The following is a 23,831-nucleotide window of genomic DNA, read 5'->3' as shown; positions in this document are numbered from 1 at the left end:
CACATGGTGTAACGGATTTAATCAAAAATAACCGTTGTGTCCGTTCCATTATTCTGCGGAAAAAATCATGTTTCCAAAAAAGGATAATGGATGACATATTCCACAATTCCGCTGGGACCAAGCTCCAAAGGTGAGGACCTCTTATGGAAAAGGATTGATCCCCCTGAGAAAGACATTAGATAGGGGGACAACCAGCCAGTTTTTACCAGAAGAGCGCAGAGTGAGAGCTGGCTGATAGACCTTATTTTTTTAAGTCAGGGACCTCGGTGCAGTTCCTTGAATACACCTGAAAACCAGACATAACAGTCGTAATTGTATTCTTTTCCGAACTGGCAGCCGGTGCAATTTTCGTTGATGCCTGAGATGGGAGCGCTTTTAGGTGGATTGTACACCAATCTGAGAGCACCGTTCTGGGCAACCTGAAGTCGTTGCAGTTGACAATTTGGGGCTCCCAAGTAGCAGGTGCTGCAGTAATCCAGTCTAGAGTTTACCATAGTTACCACGGCACAATCTGATTCCGAGACAAATGGCAGAATAGGTTTCAGAAGTTTGAGGTGGAAATAGACAGATTTAACTACCTCTGAAACATGGGCATTACAGCCCAAAGATGCTTGCCAAATATAGCTTACCTTTTATACCTTACAAGAGAAGGATGTAGCTGAGTCAAAAATGCCCGGACAGGGAGTAAAGGCATGGTATTTGTTAAGGAGATGCTTTGGACCAAATACTTTAACCTCAGTTTTGGCGGGGTTAAGCTGAAGCTTACTCTCCACCATCCAGTTTTTAATAGCATTTGCACAGGCAAGAACACGCTCTGATGCTTCCGGTGCAGACTTTAATCTAACATACAGTTGTGTGTCGTCTGCATATCAATAATAGTTCAATTTGAAGCTAGAAAAAATGTCCACCAGTGGCCTAAGGCAGTTATTAAACAATATTGGTGACAGTGATGACCTCTGTAGAACTCCACATAATACCGGAAGAGATTTGGAATATTGGCTCCAAGTTTGACTACTTGAATCCGATTTTTTGAGAAATTCGACAACCACTCAAGGGCAGTAACTGACACCTGGACAACCTCAGAAAGTCTGGTCAATAAAGGATCGAAGTCGACCGTGTCAAAGGCCGCTGACAGATTGAGCACGATCAACATGCTCAATTGACCTTCATCAGCTGCTCTCAAGATGTCATCCCACACAGCCAAAAGCATGTCTCGCTCCCATGGCCAGGCCTGAAACTGGACTGGAAGGTATCAAGAATTGAATATTCTTCTAGATGGCTATGGAGCTGCGTGGTGACAATCTTTTCCAAAACCTTTGCTGTCCATGGTAGGCCTGCAATTGGACAATGATTCGCTAGAGCCTGATGGTCCAAAGTGGGTTTTTTCAACAGTCGGTAGAACAGATTTCTTTAAATCTTGGGGTACAAATCCCTGTGCTAAAGATACATTCACAAATTCCATCATAAAACAATTACGATGAGGAGCATGTTGCAGAGCAAGATACCCTGAAATTGAGTCGTAGTCATACTTTGTGTGTTTAAGTCTATAAATCAAATCTTCAATCACCTCAGAGTTAACAAGAGAAAAGGAAAAGGGGGTTTGGTTTTTTATTCTTTTATTTGTATAGCGCGCAAAGGCCAAGGGCATATAGGTGTTTAACTTAAGAATATGGTTACAGTAAGTGTGGTACAACAATTGCAGATCAGGCATATATTAGGCCTGGGAAGTGTAGGATAATACATTCATGGTAAAGCGTTGCCGTTAGTGCAGGGAGCTACATCAGGTGCATGTGAAGTTAAATAGGTGAAAAGAATATATAAATGGTAAAGCTTGCCTCTTGTTGTGGGGAACTACATCAGGCACAGATGAGGACATGATAAATGCAGGAGTTTATTCTTGGGCAAGCTCACTCTTGTTGCAGAGAACCTCATCAGGTACATATGAGGGCATGATGAATGCAAGGAATATACACTTGGGCAAGCTCAGCTCTTGTTGCGGGTAGCTAAATCAGGTACATATGAAGTCTTAATGGGTGTGGGGAACATAAACTTGGGAACGCTCGCTTCTTGTTGCGGGAACTACATTAGATCTAAATGGGGCATCACTATATCAAATATTACAGAAGGTGAAGAGAGAAGATATACATGGGGGGGCTAGCCTCTTGAGATGGAGTCCGTGAGATGGCATATACTTTTATATAAACTAAGCAAGGACAGCATTTGTTTCTGCGGTAAATGTCTAATAGAAATAATGTAGATAGCGGTAGGGTATAGTATGTGAGGGAGCGGAAGAGGCATAGAGGCCGCGTAATGCACATATACAGGCAAAAGAAAGAGGAGGGAAAGCAGGATGTAGAGTCATTACATAGCGACAGGTTATTACGGTCAAGACAAAGGTGAAACTGTAGGCGTTGCAATAGAGAAGCAGTGAAGTTCAATTGTTTGTAAAGTAGAAACTGTGTAGCGAATAAGGCATACTCATAGTGTAATGAGCCTACACTCCAATACAATGAGGCCAGCGACAGTGTAGTAATTGTATTAGGCAATGACTATTAGGTAGGGGTGAGAATATGAGGTTGAAGAGCGACCACGCCAATTAGTACAATGCATTAGGCTCAGCTGGCGGGCCTAGATTCGGCACTAGCGACAAGGCAAATTCAAGTAACAATGATCCATGACGTTGTAGCTTGTGGATCAGGTGAACAAAGTTCAGTTCTTTAAGATATAATAGCAGAGTTCCAAATGGTGTGAGGACGGGATGTAGCTTGGAGAAAAGTAAGTCATAATGCATGAAGGTTTCACATGAATGGGATGTGTGGGGTAAAGGATGAGTATTTTCGTGGCAACGTAAGGCAGGTAGCAAGCAGTACAGACGTAGAGGGATGATCAGAGTTAGGTAGTGACCATAGGTGCAGACATCTTACCTGATGTGATATCAGGAGCGGCCCTATTTTGAAGTCGGCTGCATCGGGTAGGCATATGCAAGTTTAGGCAACTCCCGGACAAGGACAGGGGAAAGACAGGGGAAAGACATGGTGATGGCCTTAAAATGGGGCCTTTAATACCTCATGGCTCATGGCTCAGCCGGGCCTCAGTATTTGCTGGTAAGAAGGACCAATCAGGCGGCTGCAAACAGGGAAGTGCTTCTCTCCCCCCAGGCTTGAAACAAAAGAGATGGCGTCCTACCACTTGCTTTTGGTCACTTTACATATACATTTTTGTAAAGGCTGGATTATTCAGCATGCTTTGTATGACAGAAGCCATTTCATTAAGCTAACTCTCATACGAAATCAAGAAGACGAGCAGTTAAGCCCTTAAAGGTTACACTGTAGCTTTTTATTTAGCCAGTGTTAGTAGGTGCACAGACATTTTTTTCTACATCAGTTTAACATGATACTTTTTAGTTTTTTTGTGTACATATAAATCAAAACACATTCATCTTGTTTAACAAATGCATCAAGGAAAGGTAGCAAATGCTTAAAGAAAATTAACAAACAAAACATACAAATACATAATCATTAGTGGATTGCCTAAATGTGCAATGTATGCAAAGAGACATATAGGCCGATTCATGGAATAATTAGCGCGGCGCAAGTGGGCAAAAACGTGCGAATCGCAGTGGAATAGCGAAAATCGCAGTGCAATTGCGAAAATCGCACGAAAAGCAGCGCACGTCGATTCATGGAAGGCCGTGCGCGAGAAAACCAGCGGATGTGCGATAAAAAAGTGCGCGGCGCACGTTGGCGCACAGGCCATCTAACAGCGTGCACCAGGTCACAGCGAAAATCGCACAGGCCACAGCGAAATTCGCACATAGCGCGGCGCACGCAACAAAAGTAGGCGGAACACGGGCGTAACACTCGGAATGGGGAACAACTTGCCAAAACGTGGGCGTCACGGGGGAAGTACAGGGCACAAGTGCGCGGAACGCCCACACGCTCGCCTACAACACGTATTCATGGAATAGAATAGGGCAAAAAAGCGCACGCTCAAACCAGCGCACAGGCACAAACACGACCGCCACAAGAAAGCAGGCGGTAGCGTCTCTGCGGCTGGAAGAAATGTGCGCCAAAAGGTGCGCCAACAAATAGCACCTATATACTGCCATGATGAATGTCCCATACTGTGGCCCTCCAGGAAAAATGACGTGCAAAGGGGTACCCACAAACACGGACACCCGCTGACAAAAAATATGTGTGCGTGTATACCGGGGTGTGCGGGAAGTCTAACACGCGATTTCAGCAGGGTACGTGCATCACAGGGGTTCGCGTGAAGTTATTCACGCGATCGGGCCTGGGGGAGCGGGCTACGTGTATTTCAGGGGTTCGCGTGAAGTTTCACACGCGATCGGGTCTGGGGGAGCGGGCTACGTGTATTACAGGGGTTCGCGTGAAGTTCCTCACGCGATCGGGCCTGGGGGAGTGTGCTACGTGTATTTCAGGGGTTCGCGTGAAGTTTCACACGCGATCGGGCCTGGGGGAGCGGGCTACGTGTATTACAGGGGTTCGCGTGAAGTTCCTCACGCGATCGGGCCTGGGGGAGCGGGCTACGTGTATTCCAGGGGTGCGCGTGAAGTTCCACACGCGAATAGCCTGGGCGTGTGTATTTCAGGGGTGCGCGGGAAGTTCCACACGCGAATAGCCTGGGGGCGCGTGTATTCCAGGGGTGCGCGTGAAGTTCCACACACGAATAGCCTGGGCGCGTGTATTTCCGGGGTGCGCGGGAAGTTCCACACGCGAATAGCCAGGGCGCGTGTATTTCAGGGGTGCACGGGAAGTTCCACACGCGAATAGCCTGGGGGCGCGTGTATTTCAGGGGTGCGCGGGAAGTTCCACACGCGAATAGCCTGGGCGCGTGTATTTCAGGGGTGCGCGGGAAGTTCCACACGCGAATAGCCTGGGCGCGTGTATTTCAGGGGTGCGCGGGAAGTTCCACACGCGAATAGCCTGGGCGCGTGTATTTCAGGGGTGCGTGGGAAGTTCCACACGCGAATAGCCTGGGCGCGTGTATTTCAGGGGTGCGCGGGAAGTACCACATGTGATTTGACAGTGTGGGTCCTCCCAGGTGTACCCTGTACACCCTCCACGGCCCCTGCAGGCAGCCCACACCACAGGGGACTACCCTGCATCCCTGGTCATGTCCCGCAGGCAGCCCACCCACCATGGGCATGCCCCCCAGCAAAGGCACATGTCTCCTTGAACTAATGAACACCAACTCATGTCCCCTTGCACCCCCACCCCCCAGCACTGTGGGGCACCTGCCAGCAGGCCCCCACCCCTGTCCAATTCATGTCCCCCACCACCCCCACCCCCCAGCACTGTGGGGCACCTGCCAGCAGGCCCCCACCCATGTCCAACTCATGTCTCCCACCACCCCCGCCCCCCAGCCACCAGGGTCACCCTCCACCAGGCCCCCACTCATGTCTCCCATCACCCCCACCCCCCAGCCACCAGGGGCACCCTCCACCAGGCCCCCACTCATGTCTCCCATCACCCCCACACCCCAGCAGTGCAGGGTCACCCTCCACCAGGCCCCCACTCATGTCTCCCACCACCCCCACCCCCCAGCCACCAGGGTCACCCTCCACCAGGCCCCCACTCATGTCTCCCACCACCCCCACCCCCCAGCCACCAGGGGCACCCTCCACCAGGCCCCCACTCATGTCTCCCACCACCCCCACCCCCCAGCCACCAGGGTCACCCTCCACCAGGCCCCCACTCATGTCTCCCACCACCCCCACACCCCAGCCACCAGGGGCACCCTCCACCAGGCCCCCACTCATGTCTCCCACCACCCCCACCCCCCAGCCACCAGGGGCACCCTCCACCAGGCCCCCACTCATGTCACCCACCACCCCCACACCCCAGCCACCAGGGGCACCCTCCACCAGGCCCCCACTCATGTCACCCACCACCCCCACACCCCAGCCACCAGGGGCACCCTCCACCAGGCCCCCACTCATGTCACCCACCACCCCCACACCCCAGCAGTGCAGGGTCACCCTCCACCAGGCCCCCACTCATGTCTCCCCCCACCCCCACCCCCCAGCCACCAGGGTCACCCTCCACCAGGCCCCCACTCATGTCTCCCACCACCCCCACACCCCAGCCACCAGGGGCACCCTCCACCAGGCCCCCACCCATGTCACCCACCACCCCCACACCCCAGCCACCAGGGGCACCCTCCACCAGGCCCCCACTCATGTCACCCACCACCCCCACCCCCCAGCCACCAGGGGCAGCCTCCACCAGGCCCCCACTCATGTCACCCACCACCCCCACCCCCCAGCCACCAGGGGCACCCTCCACCAGGCCCCCACTCATGTCTCCCACCACCCACAAACCCCAGCAGTGCAGGGTCACCCTCCACCAGGCCCCCACTCATGTCTCCCACCACCCCCACCCCCCAGCCACCAGGGGCACCCTCCACCAGGCCCCCACTCATGTCTCCCACCACCCCCAAACCCCAGCAGTGCAGGGTCACCCTCCACCAGGCCCCCACTCATGTCACCCACCACCCCCACCCCCCAGCCACCAGGGGCACCCTCCACCAGGCCCCCACTCATGTCTCCCACCACCCCCAAACCCCAGCAGTGCAGGGTCACCCTCCACCAGGCCCCCACTCATGTCTCCCACCACCCCCACCCCCCAGCCACCAGGGTCACCCTCCACCAGGCCCCCACTCATGTCTCCCACCACCCCCACCCCCCAGCAGTGCAGGGTCACCCTCCACCAGGCCCCCACTCATGTCTCCCACCACCCCCACCCCCCAGCCACCAGGGTCACCCTCCACCAGGCCCCCACTCATGTCTCCCACCACCCCCACACCCCAGCCACCAGGGGCAGCCTCCACCAGGCCCCCACCCATGTCGACCACCACCCCCACCCCCCCAGCACTGTGGGGCACCTGCCAGCAGGCCCCCACCCATGTCCAATCCATGCCCCCCTGCACCTGGGTCCCAACATTCCCCAATCATGTCCGTAATGCCCATCCTCCCCTGCCAAAACGCCCAACCAACTATCACACCCACCCACATATCAAAGGCAATTACATGTTACACCCCCAATTTAAATAATGCAATTGAACACATGTCTGTCACACACAATGGCTGCAAGTGAATGACAAAACACCCAACATGACATGCCTGAAAGCAATGAGATGATACGACACATTGAAGAATCAAAAAAAATATGTATTGAACAGCAAGTAGAATGGAAATGAAATAAGAAAAAACACAAAGCAAATCAAACAAAACAAGATGAATGTCCAAGAAAATAATTTGACAAATTAAAATAAGCCAATGAAGAACCATGAAGAAGATCATCCTGGGTCCATGAGCCCAACCAAATTAAACCTAACTATGACTACTAACTAAAAACTGAACTATATACAAAAAAGTGGTGCATTGTCCAATCGCAACCAAAAAAAAATCAAAAAAACAAAGGAAACCTAACCCTAACTATACAACTATATACAAAGGCAGCGGGCTATTCGGACGGCTCACTGGTTGTTGTCATGGGCCAGGGCATCATCGAACTCCTGGTCAATGGCTTGGAGGCGGGCATGTTCCCTGGCCCCGAGGTCCCGCAGGGATAACGCAGTGTCAAGCTCAAACTCCCTGCGAAGACCCTCGAGGCACTCAGCCCGCCTCAGCCCTGACCATCGTGAGCCGTTCCTCCTCTGCCCGCTGCCGCTCCTCACCTATCCGCTGGCACAACCGCTCCCACACGGAAGCCACTCCCATTCCAGGGTTCTCCTGCCCTCCGGCCGATGCCTGCACCCCTGATGTTGATGGCCCGAGCCATGATGCCTCCCACGTTGAGCCTGCTGCTGCCTCCGACGCAACTGCCTGTGCCAGCACGACGGCATCCAGGCTGATGGAAACCACCGACGCCGTCGTGCACGTGCCCTGCCCGATGATGCCGTCACATCCTCCATCTGCTGGGGTCCAGTTGCTGTGGTGTCCACCCCTGCTGGATCTCTGACTCCCGACTGTGGCAGGGATGGGATCCCCACCAAGCTGGCTGCATTGGTCGGGGCAGGTCCACAGGGGGCCCTGGTGGCATCTGGGCTGGAAGACGGCAAGGAGAACGACTGGTGGATAGCCTGCACAGAGGAGGAGAGGGCCGCCACATTGGCCAACACATGCAGGAAACCCCCGAACATGGCCGATCCCAATTGGGCCACGTCGGCACGGTGCACTTCGTGATGACGTGCGTGCTCCTCCCGGGAAGCACGCACGGCATCACGAATCACAGCCGTGCGCATCGCGACCCCAATCAGGACCTTCTCCGCACGGCCAGGGGTTCCCACGTCCGCAGGTGGAGGGGAGTCAGGTGACATGGACATCCCCTCTACCTGCGGACAGGCCTGGGACGGGGCATCCCTGCTGGTGCATGGTGGTGCACTCACAGGGTCAGGGACAGCGACATGCACAGGCCCCTCCACGGTGACCTGTGCTGCCTCCTGCCCCTGGCCCTGGACTGCACCACTTGCACCAGCAGGGATGCCCCCACCAGGCCCCATGTGTGCCCCAGTGGCGGCCTCCTCCTCCTCTGTGCAAACCACCAACCTGGATGGCTCCTCACCATCTCCCACCATAGCAGGCCCCTGTGGGGGCTCACCCACCCCTTCCGCTGCAGCCGTGGGGGCATCCCCGCCGCCTTGCTCCACAGCGCCGTCTCCGCCCTCTTCTTCACTAGCCGCTGCGTAGAGGGAGACAAAGAACACAAGCATCAGGGCACTGTACAATGGTCCCCTAGACAGGAAGCAATAGCAGATGAGCACCACTGTCAAAGTACACTTCCATCATGTCCCTCCACAACACATGGGTCAGTCCAGGCAAAACACACACAGTAACAGGCATGGTGCATGCCATGGACATTTCCATCCATGTCCAATGGACTCTTGAAACATTCAATGATATGTAACTCACATGCATCATGGCTCATGCCTATCACATGCACACACTTCACCTCAGTCACATCCATCTGGCCCCAAACACACCAAACACAGCGGATACAAGGGTAATTTGGCTGCTTTACTGAATCTGTGCATTGTCACACACATGTGTCATGCATCCATGGCATGCACAAGTCACAGACACGCAGGTCAGGCACACAGACATGGCTACCATATATGTACCTGGCATCAGCACCCATCCCTCACCCCCACCCATGTCCAGGTACAGAGACTGGCATGCTCTCATGTTCAAAATCTGCATAGGGCTCCCCATGCGGCATTTCAACACATGCAACAACCATGTGCATCACACATCACTGGTCGCACATGCATTACCATGATGTCCCTGCACACATACATGCATACATGGCCTATGGCACACATACAGGCAAGTATCATAGAACCAGCACACCGCAACATGCCCTGTCTCACACAATAATGCATGGACACTTACCGCTCAACTCCAGACGGGCCTCCCTCTCAAGGATCTCGGCGTGGAGCGCTGGGCGTACGCGTTCCAGGACCCTCATCTGGATGGAACTCATGCGGCCCCGGCCCCCCTCCACGAGGCGCCGGGCCTTCACAAGGGTCCTGGACCTCAAGTCCTCCCAGCGCTTCTTGATCTTCAGGACGTCGCGGGTTGCCACCCCCTCCGCGTTGATGGCAACCACACAGTCGGCCCAGATCCTCTGCCGTCCTTCCTTGCTGGCGCGGGACGATCCAAAGAGGGCATCATACTGCCCCAGGACATGCTCCACCAGGACACCAACTTCGGTGACAGTGAAGCTGGTGCCCCTCTGCCCCTCTGGCCTGGGGTTGCCACTGGTGCCAGATGTGGAAGTGCCCGACATGGCAACCCCAGAGGCAGGTGTGGGTGGGCAACTGGGTCCTGGGGCTGGGCTGTGGAGCGATGTAATCCCAGTCGGGAGTCTTCAGTTCCAGCAGGGGTGGACACAGCAACTGGACCCCTGCAGATGGCTGATGTGCAGGCACCAAATGGCAGGGCACGGTGGCAGCAGGCAGGCAGGCAGGCAGGCAGCAGCAGATGGCACGTGGGAGGCTGCTCGGGGCACTGGGGGGCAGTAACTCGGCCTTCTGGGCAGGAGCGTGGTCTTCCGTGTGTTTTCGCGTGGCCAGCTTGATACGGAGTGATTTGGCATGTGAAAATCCTGCACGTCAGCGTGAAATCCGAGGAAAGGCCCTTAGCACGTAAGCGCGTCAGCACGCATACGCGATTCTATTGGACCAGAGTCCCTCAGCGCGTAAGCGCGTCTGTGACGTGACCCGCACGGGTGTTCCCCACTCAGCACGTGATGACGGGGCACACGTGGAGATACTGCACGTCAGATTGTCATCGCGTGTAATTGGACAAAAGTGCGCGTACACGCGATTGGCCTATGTACGTGTATTTAATGGGTGCGCGGGCACTTACACACGCAAGTACGTCAGCGAACCTGTATCCCGTGGTGCGTGTGAATTTCCACACGCTATTGGACTGGGAACTGGATTCCAGGGGTGCGCGGGTCACACGCTGTATCCCGTGGTGCGTGTGAATTTCCACACGCTATTGGACTAGGAACTGGATTCCAGGGGTGCGTGGGTCACACGCTGTATCCCGTGGTGCGTGTGAATTTCCACACGCTATTGGACTGGGAACTGGATTCCAGGGGTGCGCGGGTCACACGCTGTATCCCGTGGTGCGTGTGAATTTCCACACGCTATTGGACTGGGAACTGGATTCCAGGGGTGCGCGGGTCACACGCTGTATCCCGTGGTGCGTGTGAATTTCCACACGCTATTGGACTGGGAACTGGATTCCAGTGGTGCGCGGGTCACACGCTGTATCCCGTGGTGCGTGTGAATTTCCACACGCTATTGAACTGGGAACTGGATTCCAGGGGTGCGCGGGTCACACGCTCGCCTAGAACACGCGCAAAGCATAAATTTGCGGACTTTAACAATAACAAGCTCTGACGGCAGGATGAACATACCGTTCCTAGCAGCAGTGGCAGTGGGCTACCAAAGGAGGAGGAGGAGGATAGTCAGGGCCAGAATATTCACACCCAGAACCAGCCTTTTCGGGATGCCTGATGACCAGGTGTATGGGAGGTACAGGTTTCCACCACACATCATACTGGACCTGGTGAGTGAGTGGGAGGATGACCTCACATCACCCACCCTGTGCTCCCAAGCACTCAGCCCCCTGGAGAAGGTCCTCAATGTACTGCACTTCTTAGCCACTGGATCATTTCAGCGGACAAGTGCCATAGTGGGTGGGGTGTCACAGGCCACCCAGTCACGCTGCCTACACCAGGTCTTGAACATCATCACTGCACGCCCATCAGTCCGCAGGCACATATACCTGCCCAGAACACCTGCAGAAAGGCATGCTGCCGCCCTGGATTTTTACGCTGTGGCACGATTCCCCAAAGTGCTAGGTGCCATCGACTGCACCCATGTGGCTCGACGTCCCCCCAGGGCATCTGAGCACATCTATAGGAACCGCAAGCACTGGCATTCCATCAACGTGCAGGTAGCAAGTAATGCCAAGGGAATCATCACCTCAGTATATGCCAACTATCCCGGCTCCACCCACGACAGCTTCATTTACCGAATGTCCACCCTAAACCGGGACCTAGAAGCTGGGCGGCATGGCGATACATGGCTGCTTGGTGAGTATGTTTGCCACTGCACATGCATGCATGTTGGATACTGAGCAAGGTCACAACCCCACCAATGATACCAATCACCACCTCCACAGGGGACAGTGCCTACCCTCTCAGCCCGCACATGATGACGCCAATTCGGAACCCCACCACGCCACCCCAGGTAAGATATAACACAGCCCACATTACAACCAGGGGCATAGTGGAGCGCACATTCGGAGTGCTAAAGTCACGCTTTCGCTCCCTTGACCGTTCTGGCGGGCAGCTGTTATACGCTCCCCCAGTAGTGTGCAGGATCATAGTGGCAGCATGTGTCCTGCACAACGTTGCAACACGCCGGGGCCTGGCCGTGGACATGGTGGTGGCTCCACATCCCCAACCACATGCACAGCCGCTGCGCATGGGAGTGGGAGTGGAAAGGGCATGGGGGGAGGCAGCCCGTACACAGCTAGTGGCTAATTACTTCACATAGAAATCACACCCCTGTGGAGTGCACACTGCCCTGGCACATTCCATCTGACAATCAATGATGACTCAACCTGACACTGATCCTGAATGTCTGGAGAATGAACCGGGAATACCATGTCAGCCTGAGATTGTTCACCTGGAAGTGTCACAATGTGTGCATCCCTACCCACACAGACACCACCAATGCAGTTTTGTGAAGTTACACATTGAAGCAGCTAAAATGAATACCCACATGCAAAATGCAACAAGAGGACAGTGCCATGTCAGCCAACCCAACCCCAGCACCGCCACACGACACACCGTGCCATGTCATGCTAATTGCAGGTAAACAAAGTAATCCCCACAACATGACATCAGTCTCACTATGTACAGTGGCACTATTAGAAACCTGCAACACCTGAAATGCTCACAGCAATGCCAGACCAACAACATACTTGAGCAGTAGTACCATTAACATGACATCACAAATGTTACATATTAGTAGTCTCACCACCTGGAAATGCCTGCACTCCCACCACTACCAACTGTGCAGTGTTGTCGCCATGTAGAGTTGTAGGTGCACTGCTGCCAACTTGGACCCCATCTCCAGACTAGAGGTCCTTGTGTGGACATGAGGAAGGGACCTGCAAATTGGGAGGTAGACACAGAAGAAGAGTTACACATCAATGCAACATGCAGTGTACAACACAACAGCAATATGCACTAGGAATGTATACACAGTATTGACTACAGACTGCCCACACAGCTCATGGGAGTCCAACGTCACTGTGTAATTCACTGTCACTTGGGCACACCCTTTGCAAGCCCATGGAAACGGGAAGCAGGAGGGGTGTGTGTGACTCAAACCCAAGCATCTGAACCAAATACATTACAAGCCTGCATGTGCCCAGCCACAATGCAGCGTATGCCCACAGGAACCACGGAAGCCAACAGATCGTCCCAAAAAAATTGGGAATAAAAGAAATCAAAATAAAAATAAAAAAAAGAAACAATCAAAAATGGCCATTGATGGGCCCGGGGGGGTTGGGGAGGCCACCCAGGAGGTCCGAGGACAGGATGCACACCAGAACCCACCTGCGTGGATCCTGGGAAGATAAAACACCTCCATGGGCTCATGGCCCACACGGCTACCCTATTGTGGGAGTATCACTGCTGTCGCTATTATCACCCTGTGCAGCTGCATCCGGAGGTGGTTGCACTATGGGAGGCAGCCCACGCAAGGCCCTAGTCTGCTCCTCCATGGCTGCAAGCATGCGGGTGTGGTAGGTCTGGTTCTGGAGGATGAGTGTGCGGAGGTCCCCATGCAACAACTCACGGGATGCCCGGACCTCCGCCCTCGTTGCCTGCATCTCAGCTGAGAGCGTACGGGTGAGACGCTCCAGCTGCTGTTCTGTCCTTTGGTGTGTTAAAGCCTCAAGCTCAACAAGAGTCGTCCTGAGGTGAAGGAGCTCCTGCCTCAGGGCTTCCCTGTGGCCCTGGGACTCAATGGAGATGGCCTCCTGCAGAGTCGCCAGTGCCGCCCGCCTGTCCCTGTTGGACCCCAACATGTCCTCCCTGTGTGACTGGCAGATGGAGTCGGTTGCCTGCTCTAGTCGCTCCATCAGCCTTTCTGGGGGGACAATGGAAGTGGCCACCCTATCCATGGCCTGAGCCATCATCTCGGATGATGCAGCCTGTTGGGTAGCCATACCGTAAATGGATTGCTCCCATGCGGTATTGCCGGGTGGCGTACAGCCACCACGTCGGCGGGCACCACACCTGTCTGGGGCAAGGCGAACTGCGCCTTGCTGTGCCGGCACTGCCTGAGGCTGCAGGACTGCATTCCCCCTCTGATCTGCTGGCCCAGGAACAGGATCAGATGTCGCGGAGTGTGACCCTGCATCCGTAACCACCGAAGGCGTAGCTGCCAACACTGACATCCCCATGGAGGGTTCTGACCCTGGTGCAGGTGGGTGAGACAGAACAGAATCCCTCCCTGGAACACTCACCTGCGACGGCACGTAGGTCTCATCCGAATCAACACCTGAGTACATCTCGGGGGAGGTGCAGCCAGAGACACCCCTTGAGAGCACAACCTGCAGCACTTGTGGGTTCTCCCCCACCACCACACCACGTCCCTCACTGGTGGTTGGTCGGCCCTCGGACCCCTCCTGGGTCTGCACCATCTCCACAACCCCAGCAGTATCAGGTGCGTCTTCCCCTGCAAAGACATGAAAACAAAGAAATGGAAACAGGCATTAGCACCATGGCACACATTGAGGGCTGAGAAGCAAGAGAACCAGTACTTGATTGACACATGTCCCACATGACTAAAACCCTCCCATGCATGCACCCTCACTGCGTATGAAGTGCAGGCTAATGGCACACACTGATGACACCAAGATGGAAGATGAACACATTTTCTGCATGCTGCCTGGCAGTGGCATCACACATTGGCCTGTGATTGGCAGGTGAAACACACATGCCATCACACAGATGGCATGTACCATTGCTATTGAGTGAAGATGGAGAGGAGGGCAGCACCTATTCATTCAGTCCAGTTCCCGCATGTAATTGCTTTTCTAATTCTAACAGGTCAGATTTTTCACCTGGAGCTGCCAGTCTGAAATGGTCAAATTGCACAGGGACATGTGTGTACAAATGATATCCAGGTAACAAAGTCACTCCACTTTACCATACCCATGTCAGACATGTGACTAGTGGACAGCGACATGCCTAGTGAAAGTGGTGGAATGCAAACAAACTGACTGAATGAACAGTGAAAAAGAAGCAACAATGTTGTGGCAAGGTGACACTTCACGGGCAACTGGCGTGCAGTTGGGCTAGATGTCTACTGTTGGCAGAAGGGATACTGCTATGGCCAAATGCAGCTGCGCAGGAAGGATTGCATGAAGCACATGGCTGACCCATACGACTCAGGCGAACACACTCTCACCTGGCACCCGAACAGAAGCCCTCACACACACACCATGCACATGTATGACACACACATGCATGTGCACTCACCGGACAATGCCTCGTAATCAGCCAGATCTCCCACGCCTTGGATCTGTTCCTCCGTGACGTAGGTCCCAGCGACTGACTCATGTGGAGTGAGTTCCATGTCTACTACTGGAGACCCACCTCCAGTCACTAGAGTTGCGGCATGACTTGAGGCCAGCTTACTCTTTGCCCTGCGCTTTAGGTCATTCCAGCGCTTATAGCAATCATTGGCTGTGCGCCTCACGATTCCAAGGGCACTTACGATGTCCGCAACGGTCTGCCAGTGTGCCTGGCGTTGTGCAGGTGTGGTCTTGGATCCTGCAACAATGACCATCTCGTTGTCATGTCCGGACACATACTCGACAAGTGCATTCAGTTCGTCATCCGTGAAGCTGGGCTTCCTGGACGGGCCGGACTGTGTAGCCGTGTCTGGGGCATCAGCCTGTGCCGGACGAGCACTCTTCCTCTTCCGCTTGGAAGGTGGTGGTGATCCTGAGTGTCCTGCGCCGCTCTGGACACTAGGGGCAGGAGCCCTGGTGGACTCTGTATCAGGAGTGTGGGATTGCACACTCAGCATGGGAGTTGGTGCAGGCATTGGCTCTAGTGTGATGGTGTCAGGGGGAATGTCAGCAGCATGGACTAGGACCGACACTGTCCTGGCTGGGTGTGTGAGGGCTGGGGTGGATGGAGCCGCAGCTGCCCCTGCAGCCTCTCCGCCCTGCCTCCTTGGTGCAGCAGATGACCTTGCTGCCCCAGATCCACGTGGCATGATGGCATCAACGTGCACCAGCGCACGTGTCGTAGCCCTGCTGACCTGGAAGTCAGCCATGGAGTCAGCCAGGTCTGGTGCCACAATGGGCTGGTCCAACAAGGGCTGAGCATGGATGGTGTCAGCCACATCAGCCTCAATGGGAGGGGGGGAGGGGGGGATTATGGGTGCCCGTGACTGGTCCTCCACACATGGGGAGACAGGCTCACCCTGCAAGTTACGACCACGTCCCCTACCGGATCCACCACGGCCACCACTTGTGGCTCTTCCACCTTTGCCACCCTTACGGAATCCTCGCCTCCCAGCCATGGCACTGATGTTAATGTGCGTATGGGAGTGGATGTAGACTATTGTCCTGGGCAATTGGGGGTCAAAGGGGTTGGGTACCAGATGGTAATTGTACCCTAGTGCTCTAGCAAGGCTGAATGTAACCCCTGGGGAAAGATGACGGGTCACGCAACGCACAGGAGGCCCAAAAAAGGGAGATGACATGCACGCAACCCCTCCTAGACCACGTGTGCAGAAAGAAAAACCTGCACTACGCTGTGGCACCCAGAAACACAAGAATGAACGTATGCGTGTCACACGCAGCCTAGAATGACCTCTGAAGGGGTAGGCTACACACGGGGCAAGCACAGATGTTAGATACGTGCGTGACTCACCGTCTGCCTGGTAAACGAGCGTGTAAAAGGAGCACGTTTGGTTGGCAACACCCCCGCCAAAAGAAGATTTGTCCGCTGTCTGAGGAGACAGGACAACACTAGAAGGGAACACTGTTTGAGGGAACAGGCCCAGGTAAACCAGTAAAAGAGAAAAAAGAGAAAAAGCTGTCAGAGGTAACAGGGAATACGAACTTGAAACGCTGTGAAGTAAATCGCGTGTGAAACGACAAGAAGTACAGCATTCACCCACTCGCTCGCCACGAAAAGCACGTACAAGGAAAACGTGTTCTACACGTACCTTTTATACAGGCCCACACGTCCAGCGTCACTTACGCGGCGTGCACGCGCTAGGGCCATTTCCACCTATTACATGCTTTGTCACTTCTGCGTGTAGGGCCATTTCCACCAATTACACGCTTTGTCACTTCTGCGTGTAGGGCCATTTCCACCAATCACACGCTTTGTCACTTCTGCGTGTAGGGCCATTTCCACCAATCACACGCGATTACACTCTGACGTGCAGTCTTTCCACGTGTGCTCTGTCATCACGTGCTGTGTGGGAAACACCTGTGCGGGTCACGTCACAGACGCGCTTACGCGCTGAGGGCCTTTCCTCAGTTTCACGCTGACATGCAGGATTTTCACGTGCAAAATCACTCCGTACCAAGCTGGCCACGCGTACGCACACGGAATACCACGCTCCTGCCCGGAAGGCCGAACTACTGCCCCCCAGAGCCCGAGCACGCTCCCCCCTGCTGCTGCCTGACTGCCTGCTGCCCCTGCACTGCTGGGGGGTGGGGTGATAGGGGACATGAGTGGGGGCCTGGTGGGGGCTGCCCCTGGTGACTGGGGGGGTGGGGGTGATAGGGGACATGAGTGGGGGCTTGGTGGGGGCTGCCCCTGGTGACTGGGGGGGTGGGGGTGATAGGGGACATGAGTGGGGGCCTGGTGGGGGCTGCCCCTGCACTGCTGGGGGGTGGGGGTGGTGGTAGACATGGGTGGGGGCCTGGTGGAGGCTTACCCTGGTGGCTGGGGGGTGGGGGTGCAGGGGGACATGGGTGGGCGCCTGGTGGAGGCTTCCCCTGGTGGCTGGGGGGTGGGGGTGATAGGGGACATGAGTGGGGGCCTGGTGGAGGGTGCCCCTGCACTGCTGGGGGGTGGGGTGATAGGGGACATGAGTGGGGGCCTGGTGGAGGGTGCCCCTGCACTGCTGGGTGGTGGGGGTGGTGGGAGACATGAGTGGGGGCCTGGTGGAGGCTGCCCCTGGTGGCTGGGGGATGGGGGTGCAGGGAGACATGATTGGGGGCCTGGTGGAGGCTGCCCCTGGTGGCTGGGGGGTGGGGGTGCATGGGGACATGAGTGGGGGCCTGGTGGAGGCTGCCCCTGGTGGCTGGGGGATGGGGGTGCAGGGAGACATGAGTGGGGGCCTGGTGGAGGCTGCCCCTGGAGGCTGGTGGGTGGGGGTGGTGGGAGACATGAGTGGGGGCCTGGTGGAGGCTGCCCCTGGTGGCTGGGGGGTGGGGGTGGTGGGAGACATGAGTGGGGGCCTGGTGGAGGCTGCCCCTGGTGGCTGGGGTATGGGGGTGCAGGGAGACATGAGTGGGGGCCTGGTGGAGGCTGCCCCTGGTGGCTGGGGGGTGGGGTGGTGGGAGACATGAGTGGGGGCCTGGTGGAGGCTGCCCCTAGTGACTGGGGGGTGGGGGTGCAGGGGGACATGAGCAGGTGTGCAGGGTAGTCCCCTGTTTTGTGGGCTGCCTGCAGGGGCCGTGGAGGGTGTACAGGGAACACCTGTGAGGACCCACCCAGCCTAATCGCGTGTGTAACTTCCCACGCACCCCTGTAATACACGTACCCAGCCAAATCGCGTGTGATAATTCCCGCGCACCCCTATAAAACACGTACCTGGCCAAATCGCGTGTGATAATTCCAGCGCACCCCTGTAATACACGTACCCAGCCAAATCGCGTGTAAAACTTCCCGTGTACCCCTGTAATACACCTACCCAGCCAAATCGCGTGTGATAATTCCCGCGTACCCCTGTAATACACGTGCCCTGGCTAATCGCGTGTTAAACTTCCCGCGTACCCCTGTAATACACGTACCCTGGCTAATCGCGTGTAAAACTTCCCGCGTACCCCTGATATGAACGTTACCCGCTTTGCGTTCCTTGTTTGGCAGCCCTGTAAACTGGTCCAGGGTTAGCGCAGCCCTTTGCGATGATTTAGCGATTTTGATGGCTTTTCCTTGCGCGAGGGCGTTCTTGGGGGCGTTACTGGCGCTGCTGCAGGGTCGCTGCGATACTCTGCGCCACGGCTGGTTTGGGAGCCTAAAATCCATGAATACGCTGTGCGCGGAAATCGGTTTTAGCGCACGTGCCTGGCGCAGACAATCGCACGCGGACACTCTGCGCCAGCCGCTTGCGACACTTTTCTGCGAAATTCTATGAATTACCCTGATAGTGTAGTGTTTTAACACAAGGCAACCAACTGTATAAAGTGCATGGAGTCAAAATCATGAATCAAAGAAAGGATATTTTTTCCTTCCTGACACTGAATATATTGTTATTGACTCCTAGCAAAAAAGGGGACCTAGTCGTTGGTCAACGTCTCTCCCCCCAGGCAGCTCAGCATCAGCCAAAATAGTGGCGGCTATCTTCGAAGCTCTGGCGTCTGCATGTAATAGATGGCAGAAGAGCAGACTGTGCTCGAGATGTTGGGGGCACATCCTTCCTGGGTGGAGGGCACAGGGAAAAGAAAGAAATAGGCAGAACGTGAGAAATAGGTTTCATTAGAAAATCTTGAGTTTGACTAAGAACTTTACCAGTAATAATTTGAGAATCAATCTGCGTACGAATAAGATTAACCTTGTCATTAAAAAACATTAGACCCATTAGCCAAGGTGTTGGAAGAGGATAAACTAGATGATGCACATGCCGGTGCAGTAGAATTCCTCATTAGAGCAAACAGTTCCTTAAACCTATTCTTACAAGAGTCAATCTGCTCTTGAAGGAATTGAGATTTAGCTGAAACAATTCCCTGCTTATAAATTACCAATGCCGTTTTGGCACTTTGATGAGAGGATGTATCTTTCATTTTCAACCATATTTTTTCTTTCTTTCAATATTTCTGTTTTAATTCTCTTAAGGAATCTGAGAACCAGGGGTTGTTTTTATTTTTTGTTTGATTTTTTACTTTCAGATGTGCCCTTGCATCACAACACTTCTTTAGAAACGACAAGTTAAACTAATAGAATATTTCGCAGCCCTTTACTGAGGAAACGGGCAAAGGTTTGGCAGTTAATTGAAGTCCTGTTATAGCATCTAGCACCTTCTTACTGCTTGATAGAGCAGAGTTAGAAAGTAAACATGTTGATGAACCTGCCAAGTCAATAAAAATAGAAAATATCACCACTAGGGGATCTGACCAGGTGACTGCTTTATTTTCACAATGAGAAATGTTCAGCCCCCTAGATAAGACAATGGGCCTCATCACGAGTTGGGCGGTAACCCAGCGGTATTACCGCTGGGGTTACCGCTCATGCTAATAGCGTTGCCGCCAACCGGTTCGGTAGTACCGTATCAAAGGTTGGCCGGTAACTGTAATTCCCCATTGGGTCTATTAATGGGGAATTTTCACTGCAATTAGCGCACACTAATAGTACAGCACTAATTGCTCCTGAAAATAGGAATTTTCCCAGCGTGTTTACCCCCAGCTTGGCGTTGGGGATAAATCCTGCCAGACTCGTGATTGGGAGGACTCTTAAATGTGTCGGTAATAGCTTTACCGCCAACTGGTCCGGTAGCGCCGGATCAAAGGTTGGCCGGTAACTGTAATTCCCCCTTCCCCATTGGGTCTATTGTACCCATTGGGGAATTTTCAGCGCAATTAACTTGGCGCTTGGGACAAATGCTGCCAGACTCGTGATTGGGCGTACCCTTAAATGCAGCAGTAATAGCATTTAAGGGCTACGACCCAACTCGTGATGACCCTGAATGTCTAAACAAAGACCCAAATTGGGCGAAGCATTTGAATTTAGCAAGGATAGATCAAAATTTCACTCAACCGTAGCCAATCTTTATTGTTGGAATCATTACACCATACATTAGAATCGCCCAGAATCAGCAATTATGTACATTGTAAGGCTTCTGAAGCCAGAAATAATTCCAGTTTCTCAAAGAAAGGTACCAATGGAACCTGGCAGTCGATAGCATAAAAGTACCCGCATGGAAACATTAGCTGAAATGGAAAAAGTGCTATCGAGGACCTTGGGAATTATTGCCCCATTGTAGGCCCTGAGAATTAGTTATCGTAAAGGTAGATTTAAAAATAATGGCAACCTCACCCCCTCTCTTGGAATGCCTATTTGCAAATTTTTTGAGAAACCAGGTGGAACCAGTAAATGAAACTGGGAAACAGAATTTGCCTGAAACCAAGTTTCAGCAACACAAAGACAATCTGAATTGGTGAAATGATTAGGTCATTCAAAGCCACTGCATTTCTTACTGCAGACCTAGCATTGATTAATGTACCTTGTAGTTTAAAAGAAGAAATATATGCAACATCATTTTTTGAGTAATGCAAAACTTTCCCAGATTTAGCAATATCCAACTGTTTGAGCTTATTCAAAGAGTGTAAACTGAGGAATCACGAGGAATGCCTCAGTCTTAACAGAGAGTCACGTGTTTACATATATATTCGCTACACTGACAAATTCTGTATGTGGATTTATAGGCAATCACCTTATATCAAATAAAAAATAGGTGCAGTCACATTCCGACTTACCACGCAGAACGAAGTGACCCAATGCTAAATATCCCGGCAGACGGGTTGCGCCGATCAGCCCGAACAGGCCAAACAGGCTTCGCGTCAGCGCTTCGTGCTGACGAAGGCCAGTTATGGCCTGTGTCGGCCAACAATTGCGAGCGCTAATACTGCAGGGATATGGAGTTTTCTCCGAGGCAAACTGTGCTTGTCTACCCCTCCAGGTTAAAATGGATTTAAATGATGAAAGTAAACAAGGCGCTAATACAAACCATTTTACCAGTTACCACAGAGTTTATAGCATATTATCAGATACATTTTAATTTGTTTTTATCAAAGGGCACATTTTTTTAAAAAGAAAATCATAGAATCATATAAAGTTAGCAATTTAGTGAGTGGGGGTTCTGTGCAACCATCAGCTAAGGGCAGGCAAGTTCTACAGCAGTCCGAATTCAAAGGAAATCATAGTCAAAGATATTGCTGGAGTTGAGGCAGCGAAAGATCTTAAATTACGAAAAGTACATAAAATATACATTTTAGATGAAAATATCTTCATGGCTATTGCCATTTATGGTCTGACTGTTTCCTAACCCTGGAAATCTTAAATAAAACGTTATATTGAATAGCAACTGTCAGACTGTCTTGAGTGCTGATTTTGTTACATTGCTTTGCCAAGTGGCCCCTCCCTTTTTATTTATTCCCCCCTCTAATATCAACACTCCCAAAACTAAAAAAATTCAACTGTGAATTAATTTATTTTGTGCCAATAAAAATACAAAGTGGTGGCTTGGCAACCATCTAATGACATGTTACCAAACACACACCCATATTTTGTAATGCTTTGATTTGATTTCTGCCTCGAAAATACCACATGACATCACATGTTTGAGGTCTGACGCGTTTAACTTAAATAACATTTTCATTGATATACATTCTGCCACAAACTGCAAACCATAACTCTGGACTTTGCTGTTGCTACGAGCATGCTGACTTTTTCCAGGCATTTTCAGAGCACACATTATAATTCCCACACCGAACTGCACACATCCCATCAGTCCTGTGAGAGTGACACTTCTTACAGTGCTGTTAACTGGGCCATTAGACCATCATTTGTATGAAAATGGGAAATCCACTTGATGAAGAAATGGGATGTTTAATAGGCTAGCACTGGTATTTAGCCGTGCATTTCTAGTCAGCATAGGGCTATTAGAATGTTTCAGAAACAATCATTATTACTATGAATGTTGCATTAATTGGCAAGCTAATTAGAATGATTAAAGCTGATTAACATTTGCGCATTAAGGTGGCGGGAAAGATGGGGCAGGCCTGTGAGACGTGGGCAATGGCGCGCCTCTCCTGCTGTTAATTGAGCTGTGTACTCTAAGCGAGTTTGCTGATTTGACAGAGTAAGGACTTTTGTAGAAAGAAGTACCCAATGATCTACCTCCCCCGTCTTTGTTCATAAATTGGGCATATTAGATTAACCCACACCTCATGTCCACTTACTATATCGCCAATAAACAGAGTAGTTCCTGGTAGGTAGTAGTGTGGACACTATGCCATGTGCTCCCAGGCGCAGACACTCTAGTAAACAGAAATGATTCATGTACATAACAGCTTCCTGAGGTCTACTAAGGCTCCCATATAAATGCTTGCCACTAAGCAATGACTATATTCAAATTCTGTGACAAGACAGGAGGCAAGCATTATGCTTAAACTATTTTATTACTGCCTCCAACAGCTTTTCAAATCTTTAACTTTATTCTACTTTTTTTATAACAGTTTGAAAACTGCAAACATGAGAATTAAGAAACAACACACATAGAAAGATTAAGTTAAGATCTGCCGGCCAGTCCAGTGTTCGACCTTTGTTGTGAGTGGGTGCCGTGATGCGGTGGTTAAAACTGAGCTGGGAAATTGCGTTATCCAGTGCTGTGGCATTGATGTCATTGGGGTCACAGAGACCTAAGTGGAAATCTCCTCGTAAGATCATTTGCGACCTTGGTTTAGTATTATTTGTTAATAGGTAATATCTTCCTCAAAGGAGGAGATGTGACCTGGGGATCGGTAAATAAAATGCATGAGGATGGTTTGGGAAGTTGAGAGGAGGAGCTTAACTGATAGTAGTTCCGCTGATGAGAGGCTGGCCTGGGTGGTGGCTCTGAGACCCAGGAGTGTTTTAGCTATGATCGCTACTCCACCCCCTTTGCCAGAAGTATTGAAACATTGATTTTGTATTTAATAGATGTGTTTGAATCATTAGGGTGTAGTGCAAATGGTCAACACCTTTATTATAACTTAACTCTTGATGATCCAGCGCTAGTGTCATTCTGGTTGACCAATGTAAGCTGTGCACTCATGCAACCCCGTTTAGTGGTTACAGTTTTTGAATCCATCAAAATGTAAAGCAAGATATTAGCTCGATGAGGTTTTAGCCCATCCCAGCTACACTTTCTGTTTGAAATTGGGGTTAATTTGTTTACTTCTGATGGGGTGGGGGCTGACTTGAGAGATATGTGTGCATCACTATCTTAGTGTTGGATTTTGTATGCAAAATGGAGAA

The sequence above is a fragment of the Ambystoma mexicanum genome, chromosome 12, assembly GCF_040938575.1.
Source record: "Ambystoma mexicanum isolate Mex_15411 chromosome 12, UKY_AmexF1_1, whole genome shotgun sequence".
Classification (NCBI taxonomy): Eukaryota; Metazoa; Chordata; class Amphibia; order Caudata; family Ambystomatidae; genus Ambystoma; species Ambystoma mexicanum.
Note: the sequence above shows the minus strand (reverse complement) of the source record.